The 21,046-nt window shown below is 40.3% G+C and overlaps 1 long non-coding RNA gene across 1 annotated transcript in view; it reads left to right on the top strand.

Moving 5' to 3' along the window:
- The first annotated feature begins 205 nt into the window (after positions 1-205).
- LOC130910607 (uncharacterized) overlaps positions 206-21,046 on the top strand; it is a 36,267-nt gene continuing 15,426 nt past the window's right edge. The window contains exon 1 of the long non-coding RNA XR_009061884.1: positions 206-2,961. This is a non-coding gene — a long non-coding RNA (uncharacterized LOC130910607). The remainder of the gene's footprint in view (positions 2,962-21,046) is intronic.

Below are 21,046 nucleotides of genomic sequence, written 5' to 3'. Positions count from 1 at the left end.
GCAGCATCAATCCATTTGTCGTTTCCTCGTCAATCTAATTTCCCCACAGACAGCCAAGCCACTCTTTTTTTTAAGCTGTGTTGTGGCTTATAATTAACTCTGCACACGTCTTACATACTGAATGTGACAGTAAACGGTAATGAAACAGCACATCAATAATTTCTATAAACACGACTCTCAATCATTCTGCTTCAAAAACAAGATTTTGAAACTTTAAGCATAGCTTTAAGTAATAAACTGAAGGTGCATGTAACACATTTTTTCAGTTTAATCAGTTGTAAAGGTTGAATGTTGGTCAGTCGTTTTTTGCTATCTGCGCCTCGCTTCCTTAGAGTCTAAGGCACATGTGTCAAACCAGTTCTCAAAGGGCCGCAGTGGGTGTAGGTCACCAATCTGGTGTCTTACAATTGATTGCAGTAAGGTGCTGCTTGTTTTAGCAGAAATCTCAGTGGTTGAAATGTCTGTGCTGGAACTGTTGGAACAAAGACCAGGACCCACTGTGGTCCTTTGTGGAATCGGTTTGACAACCCTGATCTAAGGAATACATCCACTCTCGTTTTCCCTTTTACATCTAAAACTTAAATGGAAAAGGGAAAAACAAGTGGATGAGAGGGGAAAAAAAGCTGTGCCCCTGTGTTAGAGAGATCTGATCATTAATTCAGGCCTTTACTGAATGTGACAGGAGTGTGAAAGAAGTCCAAATTCATCCTGATCGTCTGTATGTGTCGACACTAAGGGTGTAACGGTACATGTATTTGTATTGAACCGTTTCGTTACGTGGTGCTCGTTTCGGAACTCAGGCGTACCGAACGAGTTTCTGACGTAATGTAACCCTTACTTTTCGAGGCTGTGAGTCGATCGGGTTACAGTTTCTTTGTGTAGATTATACTTACTCCGTCTTCTCTACTATAATGAGGACCAACACGTTAGGACAGTATAATCCAGAAACGTCAAAGGCGCGACAACGTGGCCGCCGCGAGAACGCAGTGAAACACGGGTGTTAAAGTCAATCAGCCAATGCACACCAGTCGCGGTGCGGCCGCATGTTAGACGCGTCCCAGAAGCGGCAGAGTTTATTATTTGACGTGAGACGCGACCCTCCTGCGTCAATACTACTACCGGTAGCTAGAATCTGGCAGACCGGAAGTCACTCGTGTAAAAATATGGTGGATCCGGTCGATTTTCAAACTAATATGCAATCGTAACCCACTTTTTGAGTCCATCAGATCTCTTGGGTGGTAGATCGGGGCACAGTTGACTTGTCTTTGTTGATTTACTGCTGTCTTCTCTGCTATAATAATAACCAACACGTGTTCAATACAAAACCCTCCTACCACAACAAAACAAGTGGGAACTAATATTCACATAGGAACTAAAGTTATACAACATAAAATATACAATATAAATGAATACTACATCACATTTGTAAAATATAAACACATAATAAAATAAATAATAGCCCATTTAATAAAATAATTGAAATGAGCTAAAACATCTGTAATTAAATAATAAGAATAATACACAGATCCTGCGTACACAATTAAATTGATTAGTTTCTGTGTGGCGCTTTAACTTGAGAAAATCCACCAATAAAGCTTTTGAAAACCGTTCATAAGAAAAAAAAAAAGATTCCTTGAGGCATTTCCTTTGTAAAATACATGTTAAAATCTATGTCATTGGGATTGCTTTTCTCTTTAGCACAGGACTTTTTTTCCCCTTTCTTTCAGAAAGAAAGCTGACCAATATGTGGGGTCTGAATGGCAAATTGTTGGAGTATTATCTTTAAATACCCGCTACTTTTTGAGCAGAATTCTAGCTTTGTATAGGCTAATGTTCCTATTATTGAAAGGTGTGTAATAAACAACTAGCATATTTATATTTTGCATTTTCTTTTCTTACTGTACCGAAAATGAACCGAACGGTGACCTCAAAACTGAGGTACGTACCGAACCGAGATTTTTGTGTACTGTTACACCCCTAGTCGACACCGCTTAAAAAGTCTTTATGGCAGTTTTTCTTTCCCACGCACAGTATTGATTCAGTCAGTTCCTTCCAAAGTCAAAACAATGATTCACATGTTTCAAGCAGAAGTTTTTGAAAAGCAGACTAGAAGGGACTGCTAAGTTTTGGCATGATCTCTGTGCGGAGCCAAGGACTTCCTTCTGTGCGCGGCCAAGACGGCGGCTCCTGCTGCTCCTTGGTAGCTGTCCGTGTCCTGCGAGTCTTCGCTGTTCTGAGATTTTGTGCTGTCCTGCGAGTCGGGCTTCTGCCTTGTTGCTCGGTTCTGTTCCTCCTTCAGCTCCACGTAGGACCTGGAGAATGTGTGAAAGATAGACGTGACGGGAAAAGCCATGAGCAGAATGCCGCTCAGGATGCTGCTGAGCGCCACCACCTGGCCGGGGATGCTCCTCGGCACCATGTCGCCGTAGCCCACAGTGGTCATGGAGATGACAGCCCACCAGTAGCTGCCCGGGATGCTGGTGAACTCTTGCTTTGCGCCAAACTCACTCTCAGCGAGGAACACCAGCGGAGAGAAGAGCGCCATGGCCACGCACAGGAAGAGCAGCAGAAGGCCGAACTCCCGTGTGCACCGCTTCACCGTCAGGCCCAGCGTCTGCAGGCCCAGCGAATGGCGGGCCAGCCTCATGACGTAAAATATCCGCAAGGCCCGCAGGACGCGGAGGACCAGGCCCACCTTCTCTAGGTAGTTGTTCCCGGAACCCGCTGGCTTGCCGCCCGCTGACAGTGAGTCTACGATGAGCGTGATGTAGTAGGGCAACAGAGCCACCACGTCGATAACATTGAGCGGTGTGCGCAAGAACATACACTTGCTTTGAGTCTGGATGAAGCGCAACACGAACTCCAGAGAAAACCACGCCACACACACTGTCTCCAGCACGAAAATATTGAAGCATCGCTGAGAGCACTCCCCCTGCAGGCCAAAACAAGAAGCATTATAAGGTAAGAAACATTTCCATATATTCATAAAATCAAACTGTTTATTGACAAAGATGTCGGCATGACAGATCGTCTTGCCCAGCTTGTTTGTGAAATTCAGATTTGCACGTCACCATAACTACCTACAGATGGAGATGTTGCGTAACTTTGGATTTGAGATTTTTAGCACATTTTTTTGAGTAGGAAAGTTATGATATACTGTATGGTATGGACACAGTATGCAGGTCTGAGATATAGATTTGGGCGCCTACTGCATTGCATTGTGGTTTATTGGAAAAAAGGCAGTATAATTCAGCCTTTATAAGGTCACTGGCTATGACACAGTCAAAATGGGTTGGATGTATAATAGGGGTGTGACAAATATCGAAATGGCGATACAGTGGGGCAAATAAGTATTTAGTCAACCACTAATTTTGCAAGTTCTCCCACTTGAAAATATTAGAGAGGCCTGTAATTGTCAACATGGGTAAACCTCAACCATGAGAGACAGAATGTGTAAAAAACCCAGAAAATCACATTGTTTGATTTTTAAAGAATTTATTTGCAAATCATGGTGGAAAATAAGTATTTGGTCAATACCAAAAGCCAAACGTTTTCTGTAACTCTTCACAAGCTTTTCACACACTGTTGCTGGTATTTGGGCCCATTTCTCCACACAGATCTCCACTAGAGCAGTGATGTTTTGGGGCTGCCATTGAGCAACACGGACTTTCAACTCCCTCCACAGATTTTCTATGGGGTTGGGATCTGGAGACTGGCTAGGCCACTCCAGGACCTTGAAATGCTTCTAACAAAGCCACTCCTTTGTTGCCCTGGCTGTGTGTTTGGAATCATTGTCATGCTTAAAGACCCAGCCACGTCTCATCTTCAATTCACTCAAAATCTCTTGATACTTCGGCCCCATTCATTCTTTCCTTTACACAGATCAGTCGTCCTGGTCCCTTTGCAGAAAAACAGCCCCAAAGCATGATGTTTCCACCTCCATGCTTCACAGTGGGTATGGTGTTCTTCGGATGCAATTTAGTATTCTTTCTCTTCCAAACACGAGAACCTGTGTTTCTACCAAAAAGTTCTATTTTGGTTTCATCTGACCATAAGACATTGTCCCAGTCCTCTTCTGGATCATCCAAATGCTCTCTAGCGAACCCCAGATGGGCCTGGACGTGTACTGGCTTCAGGTCATTCACTAGGTTCCCCCGTGTGGTTCTGGGATTTTTGCTCACCGTTCTTGTTATCATTTTGACGCCACGGGGTGAGATCTTGCATGGAGTCCCAGATCGAGGGAGATTATCAGTGGTCTTGTATGTCTTCTATTTTCTAATAATTGCTCCCACAGTTGATTTCTTTACACCAAGCGTTTTACCTATTGCAGATTCAGTCTTCCCAGCCTGATACAGGTCTACAATTTTGTCTCTGGTGTCCTTCGACAGTTATTTGGTCTTGGCCATAGTGGAGTTTGGAGTGTGACTGACTGAGATTGTGGACAGGTGTCTTTTATACCGATAATGAGTTAAAACAGGTGCCATTATTACAGGTAACGAGTGGAGTCTCGTTAGACCTCGTTAGAAGAAGTTAGACCTCTTTGACAGCCAGAAATCTTGCTTGTTTGTAGGTGAGCAAATACTTATTTTCCACTGTAATTTGGAAATAAATTCTTTAAAAAACAAACAATGTGTTTTGTTTTCTTTTCTTTTCCACATTCTGTCTCATGGTTGAGGTTTACCCATGTTGACAATTACAGGCCTCTCTAATGTTTTCAAGTAGGAGAACTTGCACAATTGGTGGTTGACTAAACACTTATTTGACCCACTGTATATCGTGACACTTTGTATCCCAAAAGGTTATCGATATGCTCCTGCCAAGAATCGAGATATCGTTTTGAAAAGGTGTCAATGTCTAAAACAAAATAAATAAAAAGGAACCAACAAGTTGCTACCAAAATCTTCCACCATAATAGTGTCTCATTAACGGTGCATGAAGCCCAATCCATTTAGAATGGGAACGTTCATTCATTCTAAACCAGAGCATTCACAGTCATTCTGTACGATTTTCAGGGCATTTACAGGTCACTCGGTTCATTTTAAGGCATTTACCAGTCATTTACTGTTGAGTATGAGTCACTGCCTATTCATTTGGTTGATTCCGAGGTCACTTCCTGTTCTGTAACTCAAAATAATCAGGAAGTGACCCATAAAATACCCCCAGATCAATAGGAAGTAACTGAACATCAACAGGTAAATGACCTTAAATGGCCCCAAATTACCTCATTGCCTGGCATTGGCTGCCAAAGACGGCCATAGACGTTCAATCCGTTTGAAGTGGGAGGGATGGCAGCGAATGAACATTTGTTCATTTGCTGCCACCCTCCCAGTTCAAATGGATTGGACGTCTACTAGTGATAAACTTATTCCAATTCACAGCAGAAGCTTGTTTTTCTGTTTATTAGTTGTTTGTAGAATATCCTAGACTGATTTCCTGTATTTCCATTGTATCGTCACATCATCGTTATCATGAGCTTTGTATCGCAAATCGTATCGTATCGTGAGGTACCAAGAGGTTCCCACTCCTAATGTATAGTGACGTCAATGGCAGCCAATGAGGTAAATGAGTGGCCTATTCGGGGCTAGCACGGAAAAAAATGGCTTAACTTGTTTTTTAGTTATGAACCAAAGCTTTAAAGAAATCACGCCAATGTCGCAGTCGGGATTTCAAAGCGTTTTGAAAGTCGTGACTTGTTACTTTGTTGTACTAAATGCGTAAAGAGGGTAATGGAACATTCATGAAGTCTAAAAGAAAAAATAAAAAGGCACTGACACCATCAAAGGTGTGCTGGAAAAAAACCTCTTGAACTATTCTCTCGTCATTAACCAGCCATGCTCATGAATATTTGAGCGTATAATTACAAAACATTGTTTGGTTATTAAGTCAAAGTCGCCCCTGAAGCACAGTGCAAAGGAGCCTTGGCATGCTTTTCATCTTTACACATTTACCAATAGGGCTTATTAAACATTCACTTTGTTGGATGCGATTAGAAGGAATCTGTATCAAGTAGTTGATATTAATGTTTCCAGCCGAATCGGAATGTGAAAACCAATATTACTTTTAACATTTGCTCAGTCAATATTGACTTTTCTTCACAGACTGTATGTATAATGTGAACCTCATCTACTGAACACATGAAAAAAAATTGGCATTCTTACAAGCAATGAAGCTTTTGCAAGATTGCGACCCAATGCTCGCATTTTGCGACTAAAATTAGAGCTAGTGTGATTATTTTCTTCATCTACTCGCACGTGCGTGACCAGTAATATTGTGTTTTTTTGTTGTTGTTTTTTTTGCTGATAAACTCCTTCATGGTTAAATCCACTAGTTGGCGGTAATGTGACGAGCTAGATTGCCAAGGGAACCCTCGCGACTCGATGCCAAGCAAACTACAGTCCCTGACAAAAGTCTTGTTGCTTATCCATTTTGTAGAAAAAATAGCTAATAACCTGACTTTTAATTATTCAATTGGTTTAAAAAATGGCTCATATGAAAGCTAAGACCCTCCAAAATGATGTTGAATGTACAAAACTGTTTTGTGGCAAAAGGGGGATTTTTCAGATGAATGTTCCATTGAATTACACTGCATTCACCGAAAATATTGCAGGAGACCTACTGGAGCCCGCACGGATCCGAGATTCACTCAGAAAACAGTGGTGGCGTTTGGTGGTGGCAAAATCATGGTCTGGGGTTATATCCAGTATGGAGGTGTGCGAGAGATCTGCAGGGTGGAAGGCAACATAAATAGTCTGAAATATCAACAAATCTTAGCTGCCTCTTACATTCAGAACCATGAAAAGGGACAAATTCTGCAGCAGGATGGTGTTCCATCGCATACTTCAATCTCTACCTCAAAGTTCCTCAAGGCTAAGAAGCTCAAGATCCTCCAGGACTGGCCGGCCAAGTCACCAGACATGAACATCATTGAGCATGTCTGGGGTAGGATGAAAGAAGAAGCATGGAAGACAAAACCCAAGAATGTTGATGAACTCTGGGAGGAGTGCAAGACTGCTTTCTTTAATGTTCCTGATGACTTCATCAATAAATTTTATGAATCCTTGCCAAACCGCATGGATGCAGTCCTTCAAGCCCATGGAAGTCATACAAAATATTACATTTGGATCTCACAGCACCACTACTTAATTCACTTATGTTATGTAACATATTTTTGTATTTGAAGTACATTTTTTGTTCAATTTTCACACTACTTTCTGTAGGCGACAAAACTTTTGTCTTGCCAAAATTTGACCTTTATGTCTTCATTAAATGATAAATCTTTTTTCAGTGAAACAAATATATTTTTGTACATTCAACATCATTTGGGAGGGTCTTAGCTTTCATATGAGCCATTTCTGAAACCAATTGAATAATTAAAAGTCAGGTTATTAGCAACTGTTTCTACAAAATTGATAAGCGACACGACTTTTGTCAGGGAATGTAGAGTATACAAAAGAAAAAAATGTGTAGGGAAAAATTAACCCACGAAAAGGGAACTGCGTGGTACCCCAAGTCACACAGGTGTGCAATCGCTTTTACTTTTGCGACTTTTTGGACTGTCAGATTCTCACCACTTCAAGCCTAAGTGAGACTCACAAAACAGGCGCCCAAGGAGGATCTGCCTGTCTCGGCCACTGTTACACACGCGTACTCCTGGTCTTCTTGCTTAGTTTACGCTTTCAGGAAATATACGCGGTGCCGCACTATGTTTCTATTTATTTTCCAATTGCTGAGTGCGCAACTGCGCAACGATTGTAACTTCCCAAGTAACGATGTTAGACTTTGTCGTGTTCTCAAGATTTATTTCAATTGCAACGCGGCGACATCACTGTCCCGTGTGATGTATTCAAATGCCTTCATAAAAGAAACAGCGCTCAAAAAATGGACTCTGATAAGCTGGCAACAGAACATAGAATATACAGTGTTTATATGTATATACAATATTCATTATATACTAGTATATTGTATATATACACTACCGTTCAAAAGTTTGGGGTCGCCTAGACCCCAAACTTTTCAACAGTAGTTTATATATACTCACACACTGTATGGCTCTTGTTGAATCACATTTTAAAATTATGTGTGTTTTGGCTCTCTCGATCAAAAAGGTTCCCGACCCCTGACTTAAACTCATGACTATCTTTAGATTCTGCTTTTTTAACTTCTTTTTCATATATGGCGGAAAACACAAACAAGGCTGAAAAAGCAGTTTCTGCTCTTGCACCCCTCTTTAAAATAAACAGCTGTATTTTAAGCCAAAAGAACTGTTGTGTTTGATAGAAAAATATGTTTATATGCTGCCTTAGCAGTTTTATGGCGCATTAAGCCCCCGAACTATTTTTAATTTGTCCGTTTTACCCTGGAGACCCCTGTTTACAGACACTGCGTAGCCGCTTTTGTTTCAACCCAGCCATAAAAAAAAAGGTAAGTAGTTATATTTATTATTCGAAATGATTGTCATTTTTAGCTTAGAATCATTAATTGATTTAGTTTAAAAAAAAAAAAAAAAAAAAAAAATTATTCACTCGCATATTTCAAACAAATAACGTCACAATGAAAAAAGTAGTGTCTGTAAATACTAGGTCACGGATATCTACCTCATAACGATTGCTTTATTAATTTTTTGTTTTGTTACTGTCGCATTTTCCCCGATATTTTAGATGATAAATAATCGATCCAAACAAAGAAAATTTGTACAAAAAAACGTTTAAAAAGGTAAACATATGAACAAGAAATCTCGACCACTCCTTGATGTCTGCGATTTCTGCATTGCTACCCTTGTTATACTACCATGTTTCACCCATAAAATCCCCCAAAAGTCCGGCTGTGGCCATTCACAGCTCTGTCTTGACACGCGGTGATACATGCTACACGGAGTTTTTAGATCGAAACAAGGTAAGTACGCGATAATATTTCATTAAAATGATGGTGTCTTTAATTATGTTCTCGCATGCTCTCACCTCTAGTTTGGGTTTAGGGGTTTATTTATTAATTTTTCTTAAAAATGCTCTCCTGTTCAATTTTTTTTTCCATCAGAAAATTGAGATTTTAAGCTTTCCAAGGATGTATTACACATGCATATAGAACAATTTTGAAATTTGGGGTCTCAGAACAGAACTTCAAGTCACCTACAGTGCCTTGCAAAAGTATTCGGCCCCCTTGAATCTTGCAACCTTTCGCCACATTTCAGGCTTCAAACATAAAGATATGAAATTTAATTTTTTTGTCAAGAATCAACAACAAGTGGGACACAATCGTGAAGTGGAACAACATTTATTGGATAATTTAAACTTTTTTAACAAATAAAAAACTGAAAAGTGGGGCGTGCAATATTATTCGGCCCCTTTACTTTCGGTGCAGCAAACTCACTCCAGAAGTTCAGTGAGGGTCTCTGAATGATCCAATGTTGTCCTAAATGACCGATGTTGATAAATAGAATCCACATGTTTGTAATCAAGTCTCCGTATAAATGCACCTGCTCTGTGATAGTCTCAGGGTTCTGTTTAAAGTGCAGAGAGCATTATGAAAACCAAGGAACACACCAGGCAGGTCCGAGATACTGTTGTGGAGAAGTTTAAAGCCGGATTTGGATACAAAAAGATTTCCCAAGCTTTAAACATCTCAAGGAGCACTGTGCAAGCCATCATATTGAAATGGAAGGAGCATCAGACCACTGCAAATCTACCAAGACCCGGCCGTCCTTCCAAACTTTCTTCTCAAACAAGGAGAAAACTGATCAGAGATGCAGCCAAGAGGCCCATGATCACTCTGGATGAACTGCAGAGATCTACGGCTGAGGTGGGAGAGTCTGTCCATAGGACAACAATCAGTCGCACACTGCACAAATCTGGCCTTTATGGAAGAGTGGCAAGAAGAAAGCCATTTCTCAAAGATATCCATAAAAAATCTCGTTTAAAGTTTGCCACAAGCCACCTGGGAGACACACCAAACATGTGGAAGAAGGTGCTCTGGTCAGATGAAACCAAAATTGAACTTTTTGGCCACAATGCAAAACGATATGCTTGGTGTAAAAGCAACACAGCTCATCACCCTGAACACACCATCCCCACTGTCAAACATGGTGGTGGCTGCATCATGGTTTGGGCCTGCTTTTCTTCAGCAGGGACAGGGAAGATGGTTAAAATTGACGGGAAGATGGATGCAGCCAAATACAGGAACATTCTGGAAGAAAACCTGTTGGTATCTGCACAAGACCTGAGACTGGGACGGAGATTTATCTTCCAACAGGATAATGATCCAAAACATAAAGCCAAATCTACAATGGAATGGTTAAAAAATAAACGTATCCAGGTGTTGGAATGGCCAAGTCAAAGTCCAGACCTGAATCCAATCGAGAATCTGTGGAAAGAGCTGAAGACTGCTGTTCACAAACACTCTCCATCCAACCTCACTGAGCTCGAGCTGTTTTGCAAGGAAGAATGGGCAAGAATGTCAGTTTCTCGATGTGCAAAACTGATAGAAACATACCCCAAGCGACTTGCAGCTGTAATTGGAGCAAAAGGTGGCGCTACAAAGTATTAACGCAAGGGGGCCGAATAATATTGCACGCCCCACTTTTCAGTTTTTTATTTGGTAAAAAAATTTAAATTATCCAATAAATTTTGTTCCACTTCACGATTGTGTCCCACTTGTTGTTGATTCTTGACAAAAAATTAAAATTTTATATCTTTATGTTTGAAGCCTGAAATGTGGCGAAAGGTTGCAAGGTTCAAGGGGGCCGAATACTTTTGCAAGGCACTGTAAGTGTTTTCCGCCATATATATATACTGTATATATATTTTTTTTTGTCATGAATGGACACTCCGCATCCATGTTACAGCTGGGTCTCCCTAAAAAAATTGCCATGTTGACCTAACTTGAATGCAGTATACTGGTTGATGTCTAAACTGATAGAGAATAAAAGATAGATTCATATAATTTCTCATTTTCTGCATTTATTATGAAAGTATCAGTTTTTTGGGGGGGGGGGGAATTGCATGTTGATATACAGTGTGCACCCCTAAATCTTCTGCTTGCACCCCTAACATTTTAAGTTAGGGGCCACTGTGCTCCTAGTAATAAAAAAAAAAAAAATGTTGGTCCGAAGCCCTATTTTGTGACGACTTCCGAAGTCGTCACAAAATAGAAGTTTGAATCTGTGTTAGTATCCAAAAACATGCATTCATTTCCCCAGAAATGTTACATGAAAATAAGTTTAATGTTCCCAATTGTAATTATTTTTCAATTCCGCTCCATTTGTGTGAGTGGTTGATGTCCACTGAGAGCATGAATAAACAACAATCAGCTTAGCCCCGCAGGTGCTCTGCCTGAGGCTTTGGCAGATCATAAAAAATAGTCTGTTTTTATTTTTATGTTTTTTGTTGTATTTTTGATAACATAATTGTGCCAAATGCAATTTTGAAGTAGTCAAGTGAATAGTAAACATAATGGAATATTTGCAAATACATGTATTTTGAGGATGTTCCTCTCTATCTATGCAGTCTATCTTGTTATCCTTGCAAGCAAGCTCCGATAGTAAAGCATCCGCACCGCATGTTGATCTTAATGCAAATTAGCACTAAAAGCCTTCTTTACGACCACGTCAAAACACACGAACAAACATGACACTGTCAACATGTCAGGGGCTAACAAGTGTGTTTTCCACTTCCTGTCAGGAGTTCATCATCACAGCTTAAGACAAGCGTGGAAACTGTTGACTCCTCACCTCCACTTTTACAGCAATTTATTCCATTTATTTCCGGCCTCTGTTATGTTTTGCATCAGCGTGCTGCAAAATGAGTGTGTGGTCAATATTTAAAACAGAATTTACATGTAAGAAACTTGATAAAGCACTAGAAATCGATGTCTATGTCTTTTGAAGGGAGGGGCGAATGAACAAATGTTTGCCCCTCCCAGTCAAAATGGATTGGACGTTTAGCACAGTCAATGGCATCCACTGAGTTAAATGAGTGTCCTTTAAGGGTTAGTTAAAAAAATAATCATAATTCGTGCATGAAAGGGTTAAATTTAGAGATGTCCGATAATGACTTTATAACTGCTAACCAATATCATGATATTGTCCAACTCCAAAAATCTGATACCGATATCAAACCGATATACAGTGGGGCAAATAAGTATTTCGTCAACCACCAATTGTGCAAGTTCTCCTACTTGAAAAGATTAGAGAGGCCTGTAATTGCCAACATGGGTAAACCTCAACCATGAGAGACAGAATGTGGGAAAAAAAACAAACGGAAAATCACATTGTTTGATTTTTAAAGAATTGATTTCCAAATTAGAGTGGAACATAAGTATTTGGTCACCTACAAACAAGCAAGATTTCTGGCTCTCAAAGAGGTCTAACTTTTTCTAACGAGGTCTAACGAGGCTCCACTCGTTACCTGTATTAATGGCACCTGTTTTCACTCATTATCGGTATAAAAGACACCTGTCCACAATTTCAGTCAGTCAGACTCCAAACTCCACTATGGCCAAGACCAAAGAGCTGTCGAAGGACACCAGAGACAAAATTGTAGACCTGCACCAGGCTGGGAAGACTGAATCTGCAATAGGTAAAACGCTTGGTGTAAAGAAATCAACTGTGGGAGCAATTATTAGAAAATGGAAGACATACAACACCACTGATAATCTCCCTCGATCTCGGGCTCCATGCAAGATCTCACCCCGTGGCATCAAAATGATAACAAGAACGGTGAGCAAAAATCCCAGAACCACATGGGGGGACCTAGTGATTGACCTACAGAGAGCTGGGACCACAGTAACAAAGACTACTATCAGTAACACAATGCGCCGCCAGGGACTCAAATCCTGCACTGCCAGACGTGTCCCCCTGCTGAAGCCAGTACACATCCAGGCCCGTCTGCGGTTCGCTAGAGAGCATTTGGATGATCCAGAAGAGGACTGGGAGAATGTGTTATGGTCAGATGAAACCAAAATAGAACTTTTTGGTAGAAACACAGGTTCCCGTGTTTGGAGGAGAAAGGATACTGAATTACATCAGAAGAACACCATACCCACTGTGAAGCATGGGATTGGAAACATCATGCTTTGTGGCTGTTTTTCTGCAAAGGGACCAGGACAACTGATCTGTGTAAAGGAAAGAATGAATGGGGCCAATGTATCGAGAGATTTTGAGTGAAAATCTCCTTTCATCAGCAAGGGCATTGAAGATGAGACGTGGCTGGGTCTTTCAGCATGACAATGATCCCAAACACACAGCCAGGGCAACAAAGGAGTGGCTTCAAGGTGCTGGAGTGGTCTAGCCAGTCTCCAGATCTCAACCCCATAGAAAATCTTTGGAGGGAGTTGAAAGTCCGTGTTGCCCAATGACAGCCCCAAAACATCACTGCTTTAGAGGAGATCTGCATGGAGGAATGGGCCAAAATACCAGCAACAGTTTGTGAAAAGCTTGTGAAGAGTTACAGAAAACGTTTGGCCTCCGTTATTGCCAAAAAAGGGTACATAACAAAGTATTGAGATGAACTTTTGGTTTTGACCAAATACTTATTTTCCACCATGATTTGCAAATACATTATTTAAAAATCAAACAATGTGATTTTCTGTTGGGTTTTTTTTCCACATTCTGTCCCTCATGGTTGAGGTTTACCCATGTTGACAATTGCAGGCCTCTCTAATCTTTTCAAGTAGGAGAACTTGCACAATTGGTGATTGACTAAATACTTATTTACCCCACTGTATTTCGCAATTTTGGGTTACGTCGCCAGCGTAGGAACAGAACTTGCCCAGAACCTGGGGACTACCTGTGTCTATAATGTATAATTCTTATAATAATAATTTTAAAAAATTGGATTTTATTACTTTTCTTAGTGGCTATTTCTTCCTGGTAATGCAGTAGTTATATGTAACAAATTTATAATAAATTATTTTTCAATCATTTATTTTTCATTTAATTTTTGCACCATCAATGCAAATGGTCTGCTCACATAACAAATCCCAAGATCTTTGGAGACGTTTAATGGTCTATAAGCATAACTGCTGCGATAAGCTGTCACCAGCCCTTGTACAAAGGCAGAAGGCTTCCACAGTGATACCTCGACATACGACCGCTTCGACACACGATCTTTTCGACATCCGACGTAAAATTTGACTCACCACTTGTTTCTACATCCAATGACATGCTCTAAATACGATGATCTATGACAGCACCGCAGTTTCTTTTTTTTCCCGCAAGACGGCGGCACGGCATATTTTCATGTGACAGAAATCAATATAGGTTCCAACAATGTTAGTGCAGGTCGTGAAAAAAAGAAAAAAGGTGATGCTTACCGTTGACATGAAGATTGATATGATGGATATGGTAGAAAAATATGAGCGTTGGGTGCGCATCCGTGATATGGCTCAACAATACAGCCGTATTGTCTATCTCGGCGGTCCTCCTCCGTTCGCCAGTCGGATCATTTATCATCATTATCATTTATTCCAATTTTTATTCATAATTTATTTGTTTTGCTCTTTGTCATTGATATTTGCATTAGTAACATCAGTATTTTTTAAGAATTTAGTGTAGGTTTTCGAGCTGTAGAACGAATTAATTGAATTATAATGTATTCTTATGGGATAATCCTGCTCGACATACGACCATTTCGACATACAAATAAGGTCCTGAAACGAATTAACTTTGTATCTAGAGGTACCACTGTACTTTCATTTTGAAGGCAAAATGCACATTGGCCCAAAACCGATAATGAATAACTGATGTCGATATCATCTGATATCATTTTAAAATGCTTTTATTGGCCAATGTTATCCACTACCAGATAATATTGGAGAACTCCAGTTGAACTAGTCAAAGGAGATTTTTTGTTGGTCCTAGTTGAACATGAATGAGAGCCAATGGAGTTTTTGTGTGCGTCCTCTAATGAAGATTTTTTTGGTGGGCCAATTGTGAGTCAATGAGTGCTAATGAAGATTTTGTGTGTGTGTGTATTCTAGTTGAATGTCAATAGGAGCCAATAGAATGAGTCGAAGTTCAAAATGGATGGGAGCCAATGGTTCAAGTCGTACCTAAATGAATGGAGTTTTTGTGCAAAAATGGGCAATTTCATGTCCAAAAAAAGCATTGCTTCCACACGGGATTCCCCAGGGATCTGTTCTCGGCCCTCTTTTATTTTCGCTTTATTTATTGCCTCTTGGTACTGTTTTTCGGAAACATGGTGTTTTATTTCATTTGTATGCTGATGACTGTCAGATTTATTTTCCAATGGCACAAAATGGCACTTTCTGTCAACACATTGAATGCCTCAACGATATTAAGTCGTGGCTTTCACTTAATTTTTTAAAGTTTGAATGAAAGCAAGACTGAAGTCATGGTGTTCGGATCAAGTAGCCAGGCAGACCCGGCGGCATGGGCGGGCATTAGGGGGCCGTGCCCGCCCTGAGGGACGGCTGTGCCCGCCCTAGCTCGATTAAACTACTGAGTATTTTTTTTTTTTTTTTTTTAATCTTCCACAAAAACACACACACACACGGGGAGAATGAACCCTATATTCCAGTGTTTTTCAACCGATTGTGCCGCCGCCGTGAGAGATCGTCAGGTGTGCCGCGAGAAATTATCCAATGTCGCTTTTTTTAACATCGTCGGTCAAAGTTGCAGTAGGAAGGAAGGAATGGGGAAAAAGTTCTCGGTTGTGTGCAGATGAGTCGTGTTGCGTTCAAGAACTGCTCGGATTTCTAGCCATCAACCACCTTCCTCTCCGTAACAATGTGGACCCCAGCACTTCTACTGTTCATTATTGCACTCGTCAAGTGTCGATATATACAAAAGTGTCCTTTCCATTTTATCCATATGTGACGACCGTTAATCCTCCCTCTTTGTTTTATTCCAACACATTATCGAGGACAGCTAGGTGGGAGATGCCTAGAAATCCGAGCAGTTCTTGAACGCGACATGAGCGGCTATCTAGCGCCATGGCGCCATACAAGCTTAAACGTCATGAACGCCCGTCGCTTCAGAACAAGTCGATGGATTATTTTGTACGCCTTCGTTAAAACACAGAGAAATGGGCAACTTTTTTGAGAAAAACTACAAAGGTAAATAAGAACGCCCTGAAAGCCATTTACTTTGTTGCTAAATCCCAAAAGTCCCAAACTGTGGCAGAGACATTAATACTACCTGTCTGCAAAGCCATTGTCAGCGAGACGACCACCCCTGATGTGCTTAAATGCATTGCTCAAGTCCCCTGTCTGATAGTTTTTCAAGCCTAATTGCTAAACGTTTCACAGTGAGTAAGTATAAATACTGAGAAATTATTTTATAATTAAATATACTATACAGAAAGTAATTTTGGAACATTTTGGTGTGGTGTGCCGCGAGATTTTTTCCAACGTAAAAACGTCCCGTGACTCAGATAAGGTTGAAAAACACTGCTCTAGTCATCCTATCTTGATCTGTTGTCATTCAATTCAACCAATCAGAGCAGCGAATGTAGGCAATTTCTAGCCAATCACAGATAAGGGGGGCGGGCTGAGTAGCCGGCCATTGCGTACTGCGATTGGATAGGGATTGCTCCGGTTACAGAAATGGCGATTGAGCGGCTCCTCCGTTGCTAATTCAAATTGGAATGGACATCCGTGTGTTTTTTCAAGAAACTAAAGACGAACTCAAGCCATGACAAAGACGCGGCCGAAAGTCAACATGAAGGGATAGCGCTGCCGCCTCCTGCAGTTTGACTGACTGACACTATCATCAGAAAATGTAACGGGTAAAAACGCCACTGTTACGGCTAGATTTACATAGAAGAAGTTTGCCCCCCCCAAAAAAAATGTAATGCCCCCCCTGTAATTTCTTTCTGCAGCCGGGTCTGTAGCCAGGCCTCCCTGAATGTTGACCTCGGGTCATTGTTTCCATTTCTTAAGAACGTTCTCAAAAATCTGGGGGTCAAATTTGATTCTGATTTTAAATTTGAGAAGCAGATTTTTTGTGGTGTACAGGACTGTTTTATCAGCTTCGCCAAATTGCTAAGGTGAAATCTACTGTTTCACGCTCCGATCTGGAGAAATTGATTCATGCTTTTGTCATAACTCGGCTGGATTATGGTAATTCTTTGTCTGCAGGTGTCGGTCAGGCTGCACTGGCCCGTCTGCAACTTGTACAAAACTCTGCTGCTCGACTCCTAACTAGAACCCGCAGGGGGGAAACATATCACCCCGATTATAGCATCTCTTCACTGGCTCCCAGTCAAGGGCGTAGGTTTGCATAGGGACGGTTTGGACAAAACTACCAACTTTTTATGATGCTCAAATTGTCCCCACCAACTTTTAAGCAACCCTATTTGCATTACATCATGAGTTCAGTTACTGTTTATAGGTCTTTTAGATTGTCTTCCAATATGTTGTAAGGATAGACTTGACCCGACTATTATTAAGTATATTACAGTACTTTATGTTCAGATTTACATTGACCCCTTTTCACTTGCTGAATGTGCCAGTCCATTTTTTTCCCCTCAAACGCACGTTTGATTGGCTGAGGACGTAACCCCTCTTCCCCCCCTGACCACACACACACACATTAGCAGCAGAAAGACAGAAATACAACACTTCATGACACCCCCATTGACGACTAGGAGGAGATGGGGAAGTTTTTTTTTCCGCCAGCAGTAGCCACCGTAAGTAATATAAAAACACGTCAATGTTGTGGAGGTGGGTAACACACCACTAATTTTGCTACTGAAAGTCTGACCTGCATCAGAGTTAGCATAACATTAATCTGTGTGAATTTTATTTTTCTTCAGCTTTTAATGTGCAATGACTGTTTATGACCTCGTATTTTATTTTCTTATGTGTTTCTTTTATCTTTGAAAGTTAACTTATTTTGCTGTTTTATGGTATGTAAAGCACTTAGTGGATTTTTTAAATGTGCTATACAAATGAAGTCGATTGATTGATTGACTGACTGACTGACTGACTGACTGACTGACTGACTGACTGACTGACTGACTGACTGATTGATTGATTGATTTGGGAGTTTTTGGGGGGTCTCAGAACATTGACCATGGAGTCAAATACAGTAGCTGCAGAGGGTTCAATGTGTGCTTTTTGGGTGAAATTTTCCTGAAAGGTATTTCAAGATGCGAGCAGAACAGTTTGAAGTTTGAATGGTCAAAATTGGCTATTGAATCACATTCCTGTTTGAATTTCAGTTTTTTTTTTTTTTTGTGGGTGTTAATCATTGAAAATGTGAATTAAATGAGCAACGTCAATCAGTTAGGTCGAATGTCTTATTGGAATTATTGCTGCTAGACCACCCATTTGAAAATGGACTTCTATCGCCGTCAATGGCAAGTAATGAATTAATTTGCCTTTTTTTTTTTTTTTTTTTTTTTTTTTTAATTAAACCTACACAATTCCTTTAATTTGACCTTGCTGAAGGTCGTGAAAAGCACTTTGGGCTGATTGGAGGGTACTACGAGTAGGAAAGCGGTAGACAAAAAGCTCTGTATTTGATTAGCTCGTGACACAACTAAATGTACCTTCACATCCCCGCGGGGCTTACCACTCAATATCCTTTAGTGCGTGCTTCATCTAAAAAAGGGATGTTTGACAAGATTGGATTTGTTAGTTTAAGATTTATGGGAACTCCACAAAGAAGCTTTGGGAAAATGGGACATTTCCTTTGAGAGAGGTGCAGGAAGGACAGGGTTAAAAAAAGAAGTATTCTTGCCAGATGTCTGTGATCTTAAAGGAGCCCCCAGGTGCTGTTTACCCCAAATGGTTTTCACATTTGAAGGCATGAGTGGCACCAATGGAAACGTCTTTAAGGATCACATCCTCGTATGAAGCGGATGTCCTTTAATGTAACACAAAACGTGGCTAAAAGTAGCATTTTTTTTTAAGGGATTGGATCTTTAGGTTACTTCGCCTGAATGTTACAGCAATTTAAAAAAAAAAAAGCTGTAATTCCATATGATTAATTGTGTAGTATATTAGTAATGACATAAAATACTAGAGACCGATCGATCGGGTCCGATCGCATCTTTTTCAAAGTATCGGAATCGGCAAAAAAATATCGGCCATGCCTTTTTTTATATCGTTTTCTAATTGTATTTAACGTTACAGACATAATATGTTACACTCATCCAGAGTCTTTAGTTTAGGCTTAAGGTAGGGTTATCAAATTTATCCCATTAACGGCGGTAATTAATTTTTTATAAAATGTATCCCGTTAAAAAATGTAACGCAATTAATGCATGCGCTGCACGACCCACTCACGCATTGTCGCGCTCAATCTGTAATGGCGCCGTTTTACCTATATAGAGAGAGAAAAGGCAGTGTAAATTGAGTAGAGTGAATTTTGGCAGCCTTTGGAGCATTTTTTTAATTGGCTAAAGCCTACAATCCCTCTCCCTACCATTAGAAATATCATAGGAAGCAATGAGGGGAAGCAAGGTAGCAATTAATCTTTTTCTTAACACCTTATGTTATTTCCCAACGCAGAGAAGATATATCAATTGGTAGCACTACGCACAGTCATGGTTCCACTTCCCATCATGCATTTGGACATGGCTACAGTATCATTTACTGAAAGCTCAACAAATACACTAGATGGCAATATTTAGTCACAATATACGAAGTCACAAGTCTTTCTATCTGTGGATCCCTCTCACAGAAAGAATGTTAATAATGTAAATGCCATCTTGAGGATTTATTGTCATAATAAACAAATACAGTACTTATGTATTGTATGTTGAATGTATATATTCGTCCGAGTTTTATTCATTTTTTTCATAATGCATTGCCAAAATGTATACGATCGGGAAAAATTATCGGGAATGATTGGAATTGAATCGGGAGCAAAAAAAAAAAGCAATCGGATCGGGAAATATCGGGATCGGCAGATATTCAAACTAAAACGATCGGATCGGGAGCAAAAAAACAAAATCGGAACAACCCTATAAAATACATATAGCAGTTGAACTGAGATCCCAATTTAATTTGTACAAAAGGTTTTTTTCTTCTTCCTCTTTGTTGCAAGACAAATGTTTTTCACCCCAGTGAGCAGTAAGTGTCAAACGAGAAGCACAAATCCCATCCCCTATGATGGATGACACTTTTCTTTGTGAATCGAACTCTCAGTCAGCGGAAATGACGGATGCGTCGTGTCTTTTCTGCTCGAATGACAAAATCCTGACATTCAGCATCCAACTGATGATGTAGACTTTTGGTCTGGGTTTGTAGGTGCCTACATAAGACGTTTTGACGCATGGAAGGATTGGATTGGTGGCATACATAAATTGACATGCTTAATCCCATATTGTTCCATGTAGGGGTGACGAGGGGACAGAAAATGTTCAGATCATTGGCAAAAAATAGCGGCCATTAGATGAGTCAGACAGGCTAAGTGCTCTGCTTTGTCCTTGGCTCCACACTGTGAGCATCAGGTCAGGTCATGTGACTGCCGTGCATGGACAACCACCACTTCCTGTGTTGCGTTACCCAACACTGCAAACTAATTCCACAATCAACATGTATATCATTTCACTAATTTTATGATGTCATGTCATTTAAAAGTAGCCAAACAACAATCCTATTTTACTGTAGAAAACAATTAAAGTAGATTTGTTTCCTATGTTTGTCAAATTTGTGTATTCATTTACTGTTTGGATGATTGGTTGCTTTTTAGCTGGGAAAACTCTGTCTGTTATGACGGAGACAATTTGAGAAATAAATACAGTGGAGCAAAAAAGTATTTAGTCAACCACTAATTGTGCAAGTTCTCCCACTTGAAAATATTAGTGAGGCCTGTAATTGTCAACATGGGTAAACCTCAACCATGAGAGACAGAATGTGGGGAAAAAAACAGAAAATCACATTGTTTGATTTTTAAAGAATTTATTTGCAAATCATGGTGGAAAATAAGTATTTGGTAAATACCAAAAGTTCATCGCAATACTTTGTTATGTACCCCTTTGTTGGCAATAACGGAGGCCAAACGTTTTCTGTAACTCTTCACAAGCTTTTCACACACTGTTGCTGGTATTTTGGCCCATTCCTCCATGCAGATCTCCTCTAG

The sequence above is a fragment of the Corythoichthys intestinalis genome, chromosome 22 (genome assembly GCF_030265065.1).
Source record: "Corythoichthys intestinalis isolate RoL2023-P3 chromosome 22, ASM3026506v1, whole genome shotgun sequence".
In the NCBI taxonomy this organism is placed as follows: domain Eukaryota; kingdom Metazoa; phylum Chordata; class Actinopteri; order Syngnathiformes; family Syngnathidae; genus Corythoichthys; species Corythoichthys intestinalis.
Note: the sequence above shows the minus strand (reverse complement) of the source record. Positions and strands in the feature narration are given on the sequence as shown.